The following is an 18,690-nucleotide window of genomic DNA, read 5'->3' as shown; positions in this document are numbered from 1 at the left end:
AGCCCTACGACATACTCTGAAACTGATGGTCCTTTATCTCTAGAACAACTTGTATTCTTAATAAATCGTTTAACTTCTATGATTTAGAAGAGAAAAATCCTTGAGTTTTGTTCCAAGATACTGCTTCCCACACTGTCTCTCAAGTGGTGGTTACGGTCATCCAGGAGCCCTGGTACCTTCGGGTCTCTGCTGTCTTTATCTCTAAAATCCCTCAGCTCTGAGTCTTGCATCTCCTGATTGCATCATATACTCATTGATCCCTGCTTACCCTTAGGTGTTCCTCTTCATTTCTCAAGAATTTTAGCTTCTTAATCCCTATTTTTTCTTCTAATGTCAAATCTAAGGTAAACCCCACTTAAACGCAGGGCTGAGAATCAAAAACCCATCCGCTAACCATCAGCAACCCCTTGGTTCAGAGGATAGGCTGAGTTGATAGCAACTGAGGTACAAAAAGTTTGCAAGCCCAACGCCAAAAGTCCTGTTATTGGGAGGATAACAGCATACAATAGAGCAACCATGGGTGATTTCCTTTGGTCTTGTTTTTGAAACCCAATACTGTTCTCAGTGTTTTGTTTTGTGTAAGTCTATTGTTTCACCCTATTCAATGCTTTATTTTGATTGGCTTTATTCTGTTTTGTTTTATTTGATTTTACTATGTCTGATGTTATGGACAACTATTGTGACGATACTAGAATATATTATAGTAGCCATTGTTGATTTTCTATTATCCTATTTTGAAGTTCTGTACCACTTTCACTGTTTTGTTTTGATTGACTTTATTCTGTTTTATTTTGTTAAGTTTTATTCTCTTACTTGATAAATTATACTACATATATATATATATATATATATGCTTATTGTTCTAAGTATTCATCTTCTTTTCTTGAGTTTGTCTCCTCCAGTAACGTAATAATTGTATTTATAAGTCAATGACTCATTTATCTGACCTTAACCTAGATTTATCACTACCAAAATCTTCAAGCCCTAAATCATTTCCATTTTCAAGGCTTCTTTCATTAACCACAATTTCTTTTTTTATCTTTCCACGCCTCCTCCCATTGCCCTACTCCCTTCCAACTTTTGGTCTGGTGATACTTAGAAATCCTTTATCCTATCAGTCAGCTGCTGTCTCTCATTGTGCAAATGTCCCCACCTCCCAGCCTTATTTAAACCCCATGACTAATTGTTGCAATCATCCCACTACAGCTACCTACCAATCTTTTTCCACTTGTTGCTTTGATTTTTCACTTGTAAAAATCAGAGTTCTAGCTACAAACAAACTCTCATCCATGAGCATTAGAACCAAGTCAGCTGTGCGCTAAAGAAAAAAGGCTCCATAACCACACTGACCATCTCTATTTAAACCCATGAACACAAACTCACTATATTGCTAGGGATTGATGTTAGATAGAAATATTTATATCCATTATCCCCCATCTAATTTCTCTTCACTAGATGTCCCCACATTTCTGTTGACCTTAATAACTTGTACTAAAAGCTATCCAATCTCATAGGTTTAAAAGTCACCCACCACTAATATTCTAAAAGTTACAGCTCTCCTGAACTCAAGCTATAAACCTGAAGTTTTCACTTAGATTTCTCACAATGAGCTCACACTCCACAGGCACTAAATTGTGACTGTTTACTATTCTATGTAATGGAAATTTCATCTTTCCTTTTTTTATATTTCACTCAGTACTACCCTGATCCTCCCCTTTGTCTCACATCCCAATGCAATCCCACAGGAAATTTTACTGTGTTAATCTTAACATACACATAATTCTCACAACCAGGCTTTGCAACCTTTATTTCTTTTCAGTTTTCTACTCAGATCCCTAAGCAGTGTCTCTAATTGTGCACCACCAAACATTGTACACTCTGCTTAACACTGTAGCCACAGGGATTCCAAGAGCAGACAATACTATTTCTCAAAACCCAGAAATTGTTCTTTGATAACCAGAAACATATAAATAGTAACTGCAATCCTTTAAAATGATGATTAGCCTCTTAACTTCTCTGCATCCCTCTGTTTCATATCTTTTTGGTCACTCCTAATTGCTACTGCTTCTCAAAGACAAGGTTGTTTTCCCTGCCTGTACACACTGGTTGGACCACTCTTTGGTGAACGCCCACTTGACTGGCTCCTTCAGCTAGTGGAAACCTTTCTCGAAACACCAATTACCAAGAAGATCTTTCCTGATCATCTTACATAATTTTGGTGACCTGAAAACAACTTCTCCACAGTACTCAGAGTTCTGTTCGCATTCCAGTTCAGGAACTCAGATCGGTTTTTTTTTTTTGTTTTTTTTTTTTTGTTTTTTTTGTTTTTTTTTTTTTTGTCTTTTTCATTTTTATCGGTACCAGGGATCGAACTCACGACCGCCTGCTTGCAAGGCAGGTGCTTATGCCGCTGAGCTAAATCCCCAGCCCCAAGATCGGTTTTTTTGTTTATTCGTTAAAATGTTTCCCCTCCTAGAATACAAAACAGTTTACTTGTGTGTGCCTATGAAATTTTGTACTTATTTGAAATCTTTGTCATTTGGTGTTCTTTCCTTGCTACTAGTGTGTCAGGCCTAAAAAGCAAGAAATTTTATTGTTCAGCAATATTCCAGCTACCTAGAGCACTACCTGGCAGTGGAAACTCAAAAATTTCTGAAAGGATAAATTAATATTACAATAGCATAATTGAACAGAATGAAATATGCAAAATTCATGTGTATAGTTGAAGGAACGTCACTAGAAATGTCAATAAATTAGATGAGTAGAGGTATTTAGGATTGATATATGAGATATGCAATAAAAGATCCCCCTTTGTTTCCACCCCGTCCCAAAGCGACCACTGGCAGCAGGAATTATGGATAAAATTTCCCCTTTAAATTTTATATCTTGCCACGTATCTGGTTGCCATGCCGCCTAATCACTTAAGCCAAGTTATGAATTAATTAGTTTAAAAACCTCAAATCTAAACTGTCTTTAAAATTCCCTTAACACTATGTAATGTTCTCTAGTGGCTATTTCTTTTCTGCTCTGAAAGAATTAAAATTAAATATAAGCAACAATGTTAATCAAAATTTTAATAGCTATAATTCTGTTAAGGGATAATTCTTATGTATTTCATGCTTCAAGTTTATGTAACTTTGAAGTGATTTTCCTTATTGAAGTAACAAATCAGTGGGTAATGTAAATTGAAATACCTCAGGGAGTAATTACTCTAGACTCACAATTTTAAATTGAAATTATACTGTTTACAAAAATTAGTTCTTTAAATAACGTAGAAAGGAATAAATTTAACTTATTAGATTTCAAAGAATTATTTCAAAATATGGGAATTTTGTCTCTGTTTTAGGTGAGCAAATGAATGCCCCTTAAAATCAGAATCAAAGGCACTAAAATTATAGATGATTTTTTAAAATATTAACATATATGAAAGATTTTGTAAAACTACTTTTAATATATCTATTAAAATGCATTATATTCACCAAGGACTAATGAGATTTTTAGTGGAACATAAAACCCTAATAATGAATCAGAGACTTAAAGATTTGCATCTGAAATTTTATAAATCTAACATAAAAACTAATGTAAAATATAACTTTATATAAATATAAAACAAAATGTAATTGATATAAAAAATTAAAATAACTCTGAACTAAACATTTCTGTGCACAAAAATTCCCACAGGGACATTTTATTTAGGAAAAAGAAGCTTTCATTAATATAAATGAGCTTTTTAAAAGTTTCTAAAGTTGTTTTGAATCGTAAACAAGAGGAATAATTCAACCTAGCACTCTCTCTGTTGGCATTTCTTTCTCCTGTATCTTGCTTTCTCCTGCCTCCTAGAATCACCTCCCAAGGGAACTATTTTTATATGTCCTAGAACAATCTCCGCTCTTCAGCAAAAGGAAATATGCAGCAAGCAGTACATCAGACACTCTCAAGAAGACTTCCACTTCCAGTCCAGCCAAAAGAGGAACAACTAGCTTCACTACTTACTTGACACAACAAAAATCCAACATGAACCAAGTGTTGTCTCTGAGACTCAGAAGGTGAAGGACGGTGACCCCTGACAGATGAGAAGCAGTGAAGTGAGCTGTACCCTTCCCTGCTGACCACCTTACACTGGAAGTTCATCAGAAGGTGCAACACTAGCAGAATTTTGCAGGAATGCATAGCATAAAGAAACAAGCTGCACAAAGTTAGAGTCATCTGCACAGCATCCTTTCTCATGCCATGCCTGAAAACTGATCAACAATGCAGATGAGGAAACTACTCAAGATACATGACAGAAGTGCTCAGAAACACAGGAATCAATTCATTGTGTATTGCAAAATCCACTAGTAAAAATTCTTAAAAAATAAAAGCTTCTCCTTATTTCAAGCTCTTCAGATGCGACCTGACCTGTTTTGGACCATTCATTCCAGATGTGCCAATCTCGTGTTCATTTCCAAATACATTCAAGGTTTCAAGAGCTACCTTCCCCTCAGCTTAGGTGACACATCCTTGAGGGGACATTGGAGCGATCACTCATTATGAGGGTGATCAGCACCAGGTTAAGCGTTGCTCTGGTGTAGCCTAACAAGTCTGTAATACAAAACACAAATCAATTCCCTCCACGTACCTTAAAGAATTCCCAGGACAAGACATCACAAGATGGATAGGACCACAAAACACACAGCATTCTGGAGAGGAAAGAACAGTGTCCCTCCTCCAATCACAGATCGCTGGACATGGAAGGAAGAAGAGAACTTGAGTCATCATTTGGAGGAAAACAAATCATTTGCAATAAATACAGAACTGATAGCATTAATAGTAAACAAAAACATTAAAAGAGTTACAATTGTGTGGCATCTATTTTAAAAGATGCTGGAAAGTTTGAACATATTACGTAGAATACATATAATCCAAAGTTAAATACTGTAGCACAACCATTTAAATGGCTAAAATTAAAACACCTGGATACAAAAATACAGAGCAAGTGAAATGCTCATGTACTGCATCTGAGAATATGAAACTAAAATATCTTTAAAAAGCATTTTTCACTTTTGAACAAAGTTAAACATATGCACCATGGCTTAGGTATTATGTATTTATATGGCAGGAATAAACACACATGCCAGTGCAAAGACTTATACATCAATGTTCATAACAGCTTCATTAAGCATCAGTTAAAGCTGAAACAACCCAGGTAGTCACTTACCAGTGAAGGCATTGACAACTTATGACATGACCATACAATAGGATCCTACTCAACTATAAAAAATGAATATTTGGTAGGTACAATATGGATGAATTTCAAAGTTATTGCACTAAGAGAAAAACCTAACCAAAGGCTATAATACGTGGTTATATATATATATATATATATATATAGTCTAAAAAATTCATGTTAATCTATAGTAACATAAACTATCTGTGTTTGCACAGAGATGCAGGGCCAATGGGTCCTTCTGCTCTCTCTTTTATCCATGGAAGGAAATAGGGTTACGGGGAACCCACCTTGTTCAGACCTGGGATAAACACTTAAGGTGGTGATGTGTGAGGTACAGCTTGTGAAGAATGGTGGCAGATCCAGGGCCCAGGGCTCACATGGAGTGACCACAGCTCCAGGATCCAGGCATAGATGTACCTGCTATGGTGGTCACTCTGGGGACTGAGGAGATGCTGGAGGGTCCTCCAGCTCAAACTATGGGATGCTATACAGGAGGCACTGGGGACCACAGCGGTAACTGCTGATGACTGATACTCAGAGTTCCTACACGTCTGATTCCTACCCATGGCCAGGCTTCTCCTTTCTGATGCTCTCCTCAGAAACCCGGATGTGCTGAACTCCAAGGATGAACCAGTGTATGAAAGGCCAGGGAAGTGGGTCCAGCACTCACTTGGCTTCTGTCTTCACCCATGAGTGAAACACTTGCTTTCTGCCAAACTGTCCCCTCCTGGCACGAACTTGTGCCATCCTGAATGAGGGATGTTACGAGGGAAATAGAGCTATCCTCCTCAATTTTTGTGGAGATATTCTTTAATTTTTGAAACTGTCCTGGGTTATTACAGTATCTTAACTAGACTCCTAAGCTCCTTCAGTGCTATTTTAGTCCAGAGATTTCTGCCTAATTGGTATTTGGAAGGAGGAGTGAGGATCCAAATATCTTTTACTTTGTCCTCTTGCTGATGTCATTCCATAATGTTTCTTTAGTGAACCAGAGGAAGATGTACATCTATGACTATGGTTTCTCCCAGACTTTTTCTCTCTCAGTTCACGTAGCTACCGCCAAGTCTCCAACTCTTCTAAGATAATATAAAAGTAAGATGACTCAGAGTAAGTAACAGGAATTGCTCAAGGCTTCAGTTCCTCCTAATCACTCTATCTGTGGCTTGTAGCACTCAGCTTTCTCCTCCTAATCTTCCCAGTGCACTTTTATCTTTCCTCTAGGGATTGTGCCTACCCTCAACACTCAGTTGACCCAAAGCCCACAATGACATGTTCTATCTTTCTGCAAACACCACTCTCAGCAAGCATTTATGAGTAACAGGTTTTGTTGAAGGCATGGTAAGTAACACCAGGATTTTACATAAAAGCCTAACAAAATTTAAAACACAAAATTGAGTATTATATATCCTGTTTTTTAAAAAAACATTGGCACTGTAGAGACTCAGTTTCCTAACCTATGCCTTATCCCTTATCTCTGTATTCCTTTGTTCACCTGCATTCATTTCATTTCACAAAAATGATCATAGTAACAGCATGCTTATTTTAATTTATTAAGCAGAGAAACACACACACATCAACAGAGATTTTTGAGAAGTTAGTAACAATCATGCTATTCCTATTAGAACTAAAACTTAGCAAGTATATGTGGAGGGAATAATTTTTGTTCAGATAATCTTGGAAGGGCTATAAGTTCTAGAGAATCCTCTTCTATGATAGAGACATCGTCTAACCATCAACATGTCAAAGTGGGTTGTGTGGTAGGTGGGAAAAATACCCTGTAGAAGCATTGCCTTTCGTGTGCATTGGGAATATGACAGTAGCTTTCTTACCTGGAATGTTCTGCAAGGTGGTCCCTAAGGTTAGATCTTCAGAAATTCTGAGGAAATCCTTAACAGATACATGGGGGAGGGGGTCCATAATAAATGTTAAATAATCTAGAAATTATATCATTTGAGTTTTCTGTGTCCTCTGCTTATCATATATACGTAATATATATTCCCCCTGAGAAATATGATTTTATAATTATTATGATTATGTAGGATAGGATGATTAAGTAATCTTTCTCAAGTTTGAAAAGTTCAGAAGTGAACATAAAGTGATCTTGAATTGGAAATGATCACTTTAACAGCCTAAGAGAAAGGGAACAAAATAAGCCGTCTGTCCACACTCTACCTCCCATCCACCCCGGGGAGCTACAACTCTTCCAGTAACTACAGGCTCCCCAAAGCCACAGGGGAAACTCGCTGGTCACAGAGTTAATTGGTAGCACCTACTCTTGATTGCTAGGTTACTTACTGATGTGTTTATTACCACAGAGCCACAAAATCATCCCCAGCTGTACTCCTCTTGCAGTAGAAATGTACGCTATGACTTAATCATTAATGTCACTAAAAATATCTAATGTGCTGACTCATCTTCATTTTCATGAACATTTGGGAACAGTGTAGATTAGGTTTCTGCTTCTCACAAGCTCTTTCACAACAGAAACATAAATAGTCAAAATTTTGGCTTAGACTTTCTACCCCTAGCCACCTTAAACACCTACCCACTGTTTAGACCATTGTATATAATATTTACAGTACAATTGAATAAAGGAGAATATGACACATATGAAGGACATCAATTTGTTTGATTATCTATTGTTATTATAAACAACATGCGAGCAAATAATGCTAAAGCTTAAAATGGATGCATATACCTTCAAGGGCTGCCTGCTCCACCTGAAAGGCACAAGTCAGTGCTCAAGGCTAAATGGTAATAGATCAAGGGAAAAACTAAATGCTGTTCAATCTCAGCTGACTTCTCTATCTAGGATACACTACACATTTTAAATTTCATATTTGACAAAAAGCTACCAGAACAGGACAAATTCTATTAGAAAATCACCACATAGGAGCAAGCTACTAAATGCAAGCTACTATAGGATACCAAGGCTTCAGTTTTCCATACAGTCTGATTTTTCCAATGAAGAAATTTTCCTAAATTAATAAGAAAGGATGGTGGTACAAAATTGGATACTCCCTAATAGTTCAGAAATTGATAGCTTCATAAACACTATTCTTATGGATTGAATGTATGTATGTCCCTTCAAAATTCATAATGTAAAATAATTTATAACGTAGTATCCTAGCACACTAAGTAATGGTACTAAAAGTTGGAATCTTTGGAAGATAATTAGATTATGGGTTTGGAGTTTTACATAACTGTCCTTATAAAAGAAACTCTAGAAAGCTCTCTAGCACTCTTTCTATGACATGAATATACAAACAGAAGCTGGCAGTCTGCTCTCACCAGAACCTGACTATGTTGGATCTCTGGTCTTAGACTTCCCGAAGTGTGATATATACACATTCCACTGGTGATAAATCACTCAATCATTATGATAGTATGCTGAATTAAACATCAAATTTCTCATCCAATCACTGTTAAAACTAGAGTAAGATAGTTTTCAATTTCTTTTAGAAGTTGAAGTAATTAAACATGATAGAGAAAGTGAATTTTCATTAATAATCAACATAATTGCAATGGACAATATATGCAACACTGTATTCAACTGACTTGGTAATTTAGATATAGATAGACATAATAGAAAATAAATCTCAGCTGTCAAATGTAAGAAAAGGTGATAGAAGTAATGTAAACCTAGGACATAAGATAATATAGCCAAATATATTCTTAATTTACTTCATAAAGTTGTTAAAACATTTGTAAAATTTACTTACAGTGTATAATTTTATAATTATGAGGCTACACTCATCACCAAATTCATGTTACATTTTTTTAGCATTTGTGTTTGACTTTATCAAGAGATGAATATGAGATCCACACTAGTAGTATTTACCAGCATCATCCCAGGCTGAAATGCTTTCACCAAATATATTTTCTTCTTCAAAATAAAGCCATCAAGAGAGCACCTCAGTGTGTGGAAAACTCTGTAGGAGGATTATGTTTCAGTTGGGAGAAGAAAAATAATAAAATGAAGCAAAATGTTTTAGCACCTGTTTTACTACAGAACTGGAGTCATATTATCAAAAGCATTTAAAGAAAATGCTCGTTTGAGTCATATTATCAAAAGCATTTAAAGAAAAATGACACAAGTAGTCATGACATGCTAGGAAATTTGGTGACACGCATTTTAAAATGTACAACATGATATATTTAACACGAATTAGAAGAACTGGAAGCTACAGGTTGAAAAAGCAATAAAAATCCAAGTACATTGGTTGAGGGCTGAATTGTATGAAAGCTTACATGGAGATACTGAGGGAAAAGGAAAAGGAAATAGCTAAATTTAATTCAAAGGCAACAAAGGCAGCAATGATTCAACAGATAACTGTCTTACAAATAATTTTAAAAAACAAGATGATAACATGTATCTGATTTGTGTTTACTGAAATACCGAGGTCCTGTTAATAAGCATGGAAAAAACCTCTTTACTGATCTATTAACACCTCTACAAAAGCTGAGAATTGGTTAACAGACAACACAATCAAAATGCAGATCATTTCCAGTTCCCAAGAAAGTTCCCATGTGACTTTTTGTAATATGCTTCTTCCCCCTGAGGACCTGGTAACTGATAACCTGGCTTCTGTTCCTATCATTTTATCAATATCATCTAAATGGAAAAAATGTATTGTGTAGCCTTTGTGCTTGACTTTCTCTGCTAGCTTGATTTTGACCTATAACCATGTTGCTGTTTGTGCAAGAGGATTTTTCCCCCCTGTATAATGCTATATGTATATATTGGGTCCTGACCTAGATTCCCAATCTCCCAAATGAGTGCACGGCAAAGGTTTAAATAAAATGAGATGTGGTATGATTTTAGGGCTCCAGGAGGGTCAAAACCTTTTAGCTAAGTTCAAGACTCTGAGGGCAAAGACAGAGACTCCTCTGGACTGCCCATATTTATTAGGTCCAAAACAAGCAGCGGGTAAACTGAGGAGAGTGCAGGCAATGAGCAGGACCTTGGGAGTCACTTCAAAGACTTCTCCAAGTAATAAATCATATCAATTTAGGAAAACTGTCTTATCATAGGGGGAGTGAGACTCTAGGAGTGATTCCTGCTGCTGCAGTCTCTATCTATTTAATTGGGATTGGAGCCAAGGTGTCCTCAGCTACATGTAGCCTTATCTTGCCCTGTGAGGCATCTCTGACCTCACAGGCCACTACAGGCCTCAGCCAGGACAAGTGATTCATAGAAGTTCACTTACTATGAATCAGCTCCTTTCGCCAGGCAAGAGGCCTAGGCCTAGGACAGACTCACAGATAAACATAGAATGCCAATTAGTTAATTTTAAATCCTGCTTGGAGCCATTTCATAGTAATCTCCAATATCTACATACCACAAATGTATTTATTTAATTAATATTTGTTTAAAATTTCAAGTGAATAAAGACATGTTTCATTGCTTTTGGATAAATAGTTGGAAACGAAGTCACTGAATCACACAATGAAGACAGGTTTGACTTCTCTAAAGCTGTCAACATGTTTTCTAAAAGAATGGAAACATTTTATAAATTTAACTGTAAAGCATAAAATACTAACATCACTGGAATAAAACACATAAGGAACTTTATAACTGTAGGTTTAAAAAAGTAAATAACTCCTAGAAAAACAAGGTGTGCCAACTATAAAAATTTTTAAGTTGCAGTCAGCAAAAAACAAATCTCTGGCTCTTTGAGAGATGCTATTAAGGAAATAAAGAAACAAGCCACAGACCAAAAGAAAATATTCTCAAAACACACTTCTGTTAAAGGATGTATATGTAGATTGCATAAAGAACTCTTACAACCCAATAGTAACAAGACCGCCAAATGAATGTTAGGCAAAATATTTGAATAAATGATCAACCAAGAAAAGATTCAGGTAACAGAGGAACACTAAAAGGTGTTTAGCATTATCAGTGATTAAAGAAATATATGCTTAAGCCACAATAAAATGTTTAAAATCTTTTCAAAGTATAAGTAAATATAAAGAGCTGGAACATTAATAAAACTTGATCTTCATATACAGTATTTTGTTTATGATGATTGATCAATATTTTTAATAGAACCGCCTTCATTTAAGGGACAAGGATTTTTCCATAGCATTGCTCAAATCCATGCTGATTACAATTAGTGTGTTTTGGAAATCAAAGTCTTTTTCACCATTGTCCCCAGTGGACATATATAATATGAGAGAGAGAGAGAGAGAGAGAGAGAGAGAGAGAGAGAGAGACAGAGACAGAGACAGAGACAGAGACAGAGAGAGGCTCAGTTCTAACTCAGAGGCTTGAAAAAACGTGGAGCTAGCTGGGTCCATTGGGATGTTGAATCTGGTCTTGAACTATTCAGATACAAGAAAATTTTAGATATTTAAAACTATCTCACTTTTGTAGATACCACTTGTTTCCTTGTTTTCTTCAGTTATCTTTTCAACAAAAGTATACGAGCTATAGATTATATTTTACTTAGCTGTCTACTCAGTGTTATGGGAATAATGCATTCTCAGAAAGGCAAAGCTCAGACCCCTTCACTGTAGGCTACATCAGATTTCAGAAAGACAAAATCAAGTTCCCCGATCAAAAGATTCATTTTGTCTATACCTAACTCACATCAAAGCGAATACTTCTGCCTGAACGGAATTTGGCAAGAGTTTCTGGCCCGTTATGTAACCTTCTTCATTTGCTTTACCTGCATATGTTCCCACTGGCACTGACCGCCAGGCTATGCAAAATTTAGATCAGGAATCTGCAGAATCAGTGCTAAAAAGCAGCAAGTAAGCAGCAGGTTTCATTCCTGGTAAAGACCCAGGTCACAGGGGCAGGCAGGGCAGCCAGGGGTCGAGGAAATCCAGAGCCAAGTGGGGCGGATGCCAGATGCCAGGGTCCCGAAGTGGAGCCAGCCAGTCATCAGGATCCCAGGAGGCGTCCCCAGCAACGCGAGCAACAGTTTCCACAGAGATCACATTCTCCTGGATGCTCCAGGAAATACTTACAAGCGAGCAAAGCCTCAGCCAACTCCTGTACTATAGCATCATAAAGATGCTATCCTGCAATAAAAGCCCACGGATGTTTCTGTTCTTGTGGTGATTGTTTAGAAGGGTTATTGCTGCTGTCAGTGAACACTGTGATACAATTTTAAAGTCTCATTGCCTCTCCTTCATCCAGATAATTGTGAACTCTGCAGAATCACGCCTTATTTACTTTCACACAACTCTTCTAGCTACCTTGGTATGTTGCACATGTTAGATACTCGATAAAACATTTATCTACATTTTACTGCACTTCTAAATTTAAAGAGATAATTCTGTGTAGAAAAATCCCTGTGTCCAAAACTGTACTCAAAAGAGACCATTTGGCTTCTAGTATTTTCTCACTAGTTATCTGGAGAATTAAGCTTTATGACCTTTGTCATAGCTACCAAATGTAGTTAAATAAGACTGCCCACCGCAATTTAGGCGGTTATACTGAAATTACAATATGGTGGATGCAAAAATAGAACTGACTTTCAAGAACAATAAAATTACATTAGGTTTTGCAGGAACTGGATTCTGGAGTTTGCATATTCCAATAAGCTAAGGTTTAACTGTGAAAAACAGAAAATGTACTTACATACTAAAATACACTGCTATTTACAGAGATTGAAAGGAACAAAACCTTCATAAAAAGTAGGGCATTAACCTCACTCGTTCCGGCCAGATACTAACAACTTGGTCCTCATTAGCATGGGCCCGCAGATGGTGGACATCTTTGGCCTTAACCTTACTACAAATATTCAAATGTATGGCTAACATAGAAGAGTTTAGAATGCCTCAGAAAGAAATCACTGGAGAAAAGAGCTTATCTTCAAAATGTAGATTAATTTTTGAAATAAGCCAGTTTCTCATTCCTATTTCATGGTGCCCTGAAATTGATGTATTTTCTTCATGCCTGAATACTATTTCAATGAACAAGAAAAGACTTCAGACAAGAAAAATAAGGAGAAAAGCATTGTACTGAGACATGTAAAAATCAATGGACAAGAAACAAAAATCTCCTGAGCAGGATCACATGTGCATAACTCATTCCTAAACTCAAGCAGATGAAAGTTTCCATGAAGACTGAGCAATATTTTTAGCAAAGTAAATCACAAGTCAGGGTTGAAAGAGGAAGCCAGAGGGAGACCCGGCAGGAGTTTCCAGAATAACTTTAAAAATTGCCCCATTTCCAGACACACGTAGCAAGTGACTTTGCACCACACTGAAATTTGGCTTAATCGCCGTAAAAAGTCAGAGCTTTGCCAAAGCAGACATTAATAATTGGTGTTAAAATTCAGGGGGAAAATTAAATTATTCCCCAGCAAGCTTTCAGCCCCAGCTTACATATAGCACAAAATGACTCAGCACAACAATGATCTCTTCAGAAACTTTAATTTTCCCAGTACATCTTTCCCAGTAAAATTCAGGCTGGAGGCAGATATGTATAATACTTCTCCTCCAGAGGACTAGATTTTTATTGGTTTATAAGGTAGATTCTAGGAGCAAACCAAAGAAATTTGACAACTCTATAATATAGCAAGGAAAAGAATGCTTTTTTAAAAGATCTGTGAGTAGCTTTCCCCTCAAGAAAAAAATATAAGCATGAAACAAAACAAAAAATAAAGTGTTGGCAGAGTCAAAACTCTATGCCTGTAGCAATGCCAAGTTGACAATTGCTTGGATCCTGGGCATAGTCTTACAGTGAGGAGGTCTTCGCCTGTCACATTATACAGATCCATACCATCCATCCCAAAACCAGCACTGCTGTCAAATGATACGGCCCAGAGGGTACCTGCTTCCTGAAAAGAACCTCAAATAAAAACAGTGAGTGCCATTTCTCTCATGAAGCAGGTCTAATGCAAGAAATTAAAAAGAATGCTAATATTCTCGTGGGAAACTGAGAAATATGGCATCCATCAATCAAGAGCAACATAATATAACCATGGAGTCAACAAAGAATCAAAAGAATTTAAAATTGAATGTGCTGAAATTTTAAAGCATTCTCTCTAAGTAAGGGAATTCAAGAAACAATCTATGCACAAGTGACCTCTAGTCAAACCTCTCCCAGAAAATTAGATAACTGCAGCAATAAAACTAAACTAGAAATCAGTATTTTAAATAAGTATAGTTGACAAAAGCAAACTGCTTTTGAAATATCAATAAAAGAGAAAATTTTCTTGGAAAGATTCCCAAGAATAAAGAAATCAGAAGTTTTGTTTTTTAAACAAAATGGTATCCAAAATAGCAAAATCTTGAGTCAAGAGAACTGTAAGTTGGAGCCCATCATGGGCAACTTAATGATTCAGTGGGACTCCATCTCATCTGTCTCAAAATAAAATAGAGATTTTTTAAAAATGAACAAACAAATGCTAAGGAGATGCAGTCTAGTGCAAAGAGTATTTTTAATACCCAGTTACAAAAAAAAAAAGGGAAAGAAGGAAAAGGAGAAGAAAATGCTGCACAGGAATAAAGTCTATCATTGTATTTTCTTAGTATAAATGATGAGTCTCACTTCATAAAAGATTTAGAAAAACTGGCTAGACCAGTAAAAAGGGAAAAGACTCACAAGACTTTATAGGTAAATCCTAGCAAAGGCTCAAGTGTTTTATATTTTCTCCAGAGCATCAGAAAAGAGGAGAGACTTCCAAGGCTTTTGATAAAGTTACTAACACTCTAGTATCCAGCAGTAATGGTATAAAAATTATAAAAGTAAATAACACGTACACATGTAAACAATGTACTAATTTCCCAAATACAAGTATTAGCTCATAAATCGCAACACCATTAAAAGAACAGTGCATCAAGAAAGTAGTATCTGTTTGTTTTAGGAATGTGCACACAGTTCAACACTGAGGAGATGCAATTATATCATTCTCTGGATTACACTTCAGTGGAGAAAAATTACAACTGCTAAAATAAGTAATTTAGTAAAATTTAAGGATTCATAATGACCAGTCGATGTCCACTTAATGGCCAGTCGATATATATATATATATATATATATATATATATATAACACCCAGCCAAATTAGTTCAGTGTAATTCTGTGTATGGAAAACCCACAAACCCACTTTAGAGGAGATTGTCCCAGGATGGAATAAAAGGGAAATGAAGAAGCACAGCTGGCTTCTGTTTGATCAGAGGACCCCCAGTCTTGACCTTCACCTTGGGCATCGCCTGGCTTGTAGCACTGACCCTTCAACCTTCCAGGAGTGCAGATTCTCCAGCCTCCTGGTTGGGACTCACCCGGGACACTCCCCTGAGTTCCAGGACTCCCGCTGGATCCTTCAGATCTGGAGTGCACAGACAAACCTTCCACACTCTCCCACACTGGACTCTGCAGATGGCTGTTCCAAGTCAATTTTGTAAATTCTTATATATTTGTATATCTTGCACTACATTTGTCTCCCCAGTAAAAATTGATTGATACCCCTGCATAATTATTAACATTGAAAAATCAAAATCATATAAAAATCACCTAATGAGAAGGATAAAAACTGTTAAGTAAAAAATTTAGAATCAAATATTTTATTAGATTGCCAGATGTTTTCAGAAATTTATGAAAATAATGCATTTAACTAAAAATAATATACTACAGCTAAATATACTTAAAATTCTGTACAATATCAATCTGTAGTTCATACAAAATTCAGAATCCTGAGGTACAATGTTAATGGAAAAAATATAAGTTGGTTTGTTTATTTGTTTTCTTTGTTTGAGACAGTGTCTTGCTATGTAGTTCAGGCTGTCCTTGAACTTACAATGTAGCCCTTGGAAGCTTTAAACTCACTAGATAGTCCTGCCTTAGCCTCCAAAGTGCTAGAATTACAGGCATGTGCCCACCACACCTGATGCTAAGAAGTATAAATTTAAACACACACACACATACACACACATAAATAAGATAGATCTTGTACAAAAAGCACTACATCTTAAAAATATACCACCTGCAAAATTTTTTCAATAAATTCAATGTGATCTTATTTAAAATTTATAGTGTATGTTTTGGAATTACTTCACTGTAATTTTAACAAAAACAATAAATCATTAATCAATAATATAAACAGTAAAACATTGTTTAAGATTCTCATTTAAGTATCTACATGTGGCCTGTTCTTCTTAAAGTACTCCCTTGGCTACTGTTTGCTTAAATCCAAATTCCCTGCACAGCCCACACCTCCCATCCCTAGCTCCTCCCTGTGTCCCTCACACATACACACCTGCTGGGACCCCCTCCTTTTCAGGGGTTATACAATGTTGGGTATCCTGAGAAATCCTTGTCTTTGTCCTTCAGAGCTATGAATAAGTTCACTGTCATGACACAGGGTGGTTAGGGCTGTATATGGAATGAGGCTGCTCATCAGCTGACCTCCAAGGCTCCCCCGAATAAATCATTCTTGTGATATTTCATTGGTTCATTTTAAGAAACTTACCACAATTTGAAGCTACAGTTTTCTGTTTGTTTCTGTTATACCCTGTCTCCTTCACCAAGTTCTATGGCTCTGACAAGTATGCAGGCCTTCACACAGTGCCTAAGATAGACAAGGAACTAAGTGAATAAGTAAACGTCCTACAGAGTCACAAAGGAAATTATATATCTGCACGTAAGTGTGTGTCTATTGATAGGACGAGAGCAGGCAGGAGCAAAGACTTTTAGAACTCTAGTATTTAATGGAAATTTTATATAACATGAGCAAAACATTAACTACATAATTAATATCAATATATATAAACTACAGTAATTGTTTAAAATTTATGATAAGCTCAAGAATGAAATTAACGCTGGCACAGTGACACAAAGCAATAAACCTAGCATTTGGGAGGGCTGAGGCAGGAGGAGCCCTCTGAATTCAAAGAAAGTCTGGGATACAAAGTAGGTTCAAGGCCAGCCTGAATTGTATAGTGATGCCCTGTCTCTGACAGGAAAGACAGACAAGCAGACGAAAGAGAGAAAGAAAGAAAGAAAGAAAGAAAGAAAGAAAGAAAGAAAGAAAGAAAGAAAGAAAGAAAGAAAGAAAGGAAGGAAGAAAGATCAAATGTTTAAATGTAAAAAAGAATATTTTTATAACTTTAGAATTTAAAAAATTTAAATAAAAACATGAAACCCAGACTTCATAAAGAGAAGATTTAGATACTTGAGAACATAGTATTTTAAATGTTTTATAGCTAGTAACTCCATAAACCAAGTTTTAAAACAACATAATAAAACTGAAAAAAGTGTTAGGTATTTTAATCCATTTGCAGAAAGGGAATTATTATGAAAAATACAAGAATCTTTAATACAAAAAACTAATTGAGATTTATGGCTGAATTCTATACGACATTTAGAGAAGATTTAATGCCAATACTCCTCAAACATTGCAATAAAATTGAAAGGGAAGCAATTCTTCCTAACTTATTCCTGGTACCAAAACTGAAGAAAGACCCAACCAAAAAGGAGAACTATAGACCAATCTCCCTAATGAACATGTGCAAAAACTCTTAATAAAATACTGTCAAATAGAATGTAGCAAATCATCAAAAAGATTATACATCATGACCAAGTGGGATTTATCCCAGGAACACAGGTATGGTTTAACAAACACAAATCAATAAATGTAATATATCACATCAACAGAGCCAAAGACAAAAATCACATGATCATCTCAATAGACACAGAAAAAGCTTTTGATAAAGTCCAACACTTGTTCATGGTAAAAACCCTTCAGAAACGCGGGATAGATGGTATGTACCTCTATCTCATAAAGGCCATCTATGACAAACTAACAGCCAACATTATACTAAATGAATGAAAACTGAAAACTTTCACTCTTAAAATCAGGAAGAAGACAAGAATGTCCACTATCACCACTCCTGTTCAATATAGTTCTGAAAACATCAGCCAGTGAAATTAGATGAGAGAGAAATAAAAGGAATAAGGACAGGAAAGGAAGAAGTTAAACTATCACTATTTTCAGATTACATGATGCTCTACATAAAAGATCCCAAAAAACCCTATCAAAAGACTACTAAAGTTAATAAGCAACTTAGCAATGTATCTGGATACAGTTAATACTGAAAAATCAATAGCATTCCTATACCTGATAATCAACAAACTCACTGAGACAGAAATTTGGAAATGACATTTCACAATAGCATCCAAAACAATTAAATACTCAAGAATCAACCTAACAAAGGGTATAAAAGATCTATATGCTGAAAACTATAGTACTCTAAAAAAGGAGATTGAGAAGATTCCATAAAATGGAAAGATATCCCTTGCTCTGGTTGAAAAAAGCAACATTGTGAAAATGGTCACACTCCCAAAACTGTTACACAGATTTAATGCAATTCTGATCAAAATGCCAGTAACATACCTTATAGATCTAGAGAAAACATCCAAAATTCATTTGGAAACAGAAGAAACCTAGAGTAGCAAAGGCAACTCTAGGAAAGAAAGGCAAGGCAGGAGGCATCACAATCTCTGACTTGAAATTATACTACAA

General features: G+C 36.0%; 1 long non-coding RNA gene across 5 annotated transcripts in view; it reads right to left on the bottom strand.

The window, feature by feature from the left end:
• The window catches only part of LOC134478061 (uncharacterized), a 194,402-nt gene that overhangs the window by 127,981 nt on the left and 47,731 nt on the right, over window positions 1-18,690 (bottom strand). For all 5 annotated transcript variants that reach the window (XR_010050412.1, XR_010050411.1, XR_010050414.1 and 2 more), the window contains one exon: window positions 4,619-4,721. This is a non-coding gene — a long non-coding RNA (uncharacterized LOC134478061). The remainder of the gene's footprint in view (window positions 1-4,618; window positions 4,722-18,690) is intronic.

Source organism: Cavia porcellus, unplaced genomic scaffold (assembly GCF_034190915.1).
Source record: "Cavia porcellus strain 051 isolate PalLab524CR breed Dunkin Hartley unplaced genomic scaffold, mCavPor4.1 scaffold_11, whole genome shotgun sequence".
NCBI classification, from domain to species: domain Eukaryota; kingdom Metazoa; phylum Chordata; class Mammalia; order Rodentia; family Caviidae; genus Cavia; species Cavia porcellus.
This window is presented reverse-complemented; position numbering and strand designations above follow the sequence as displayed.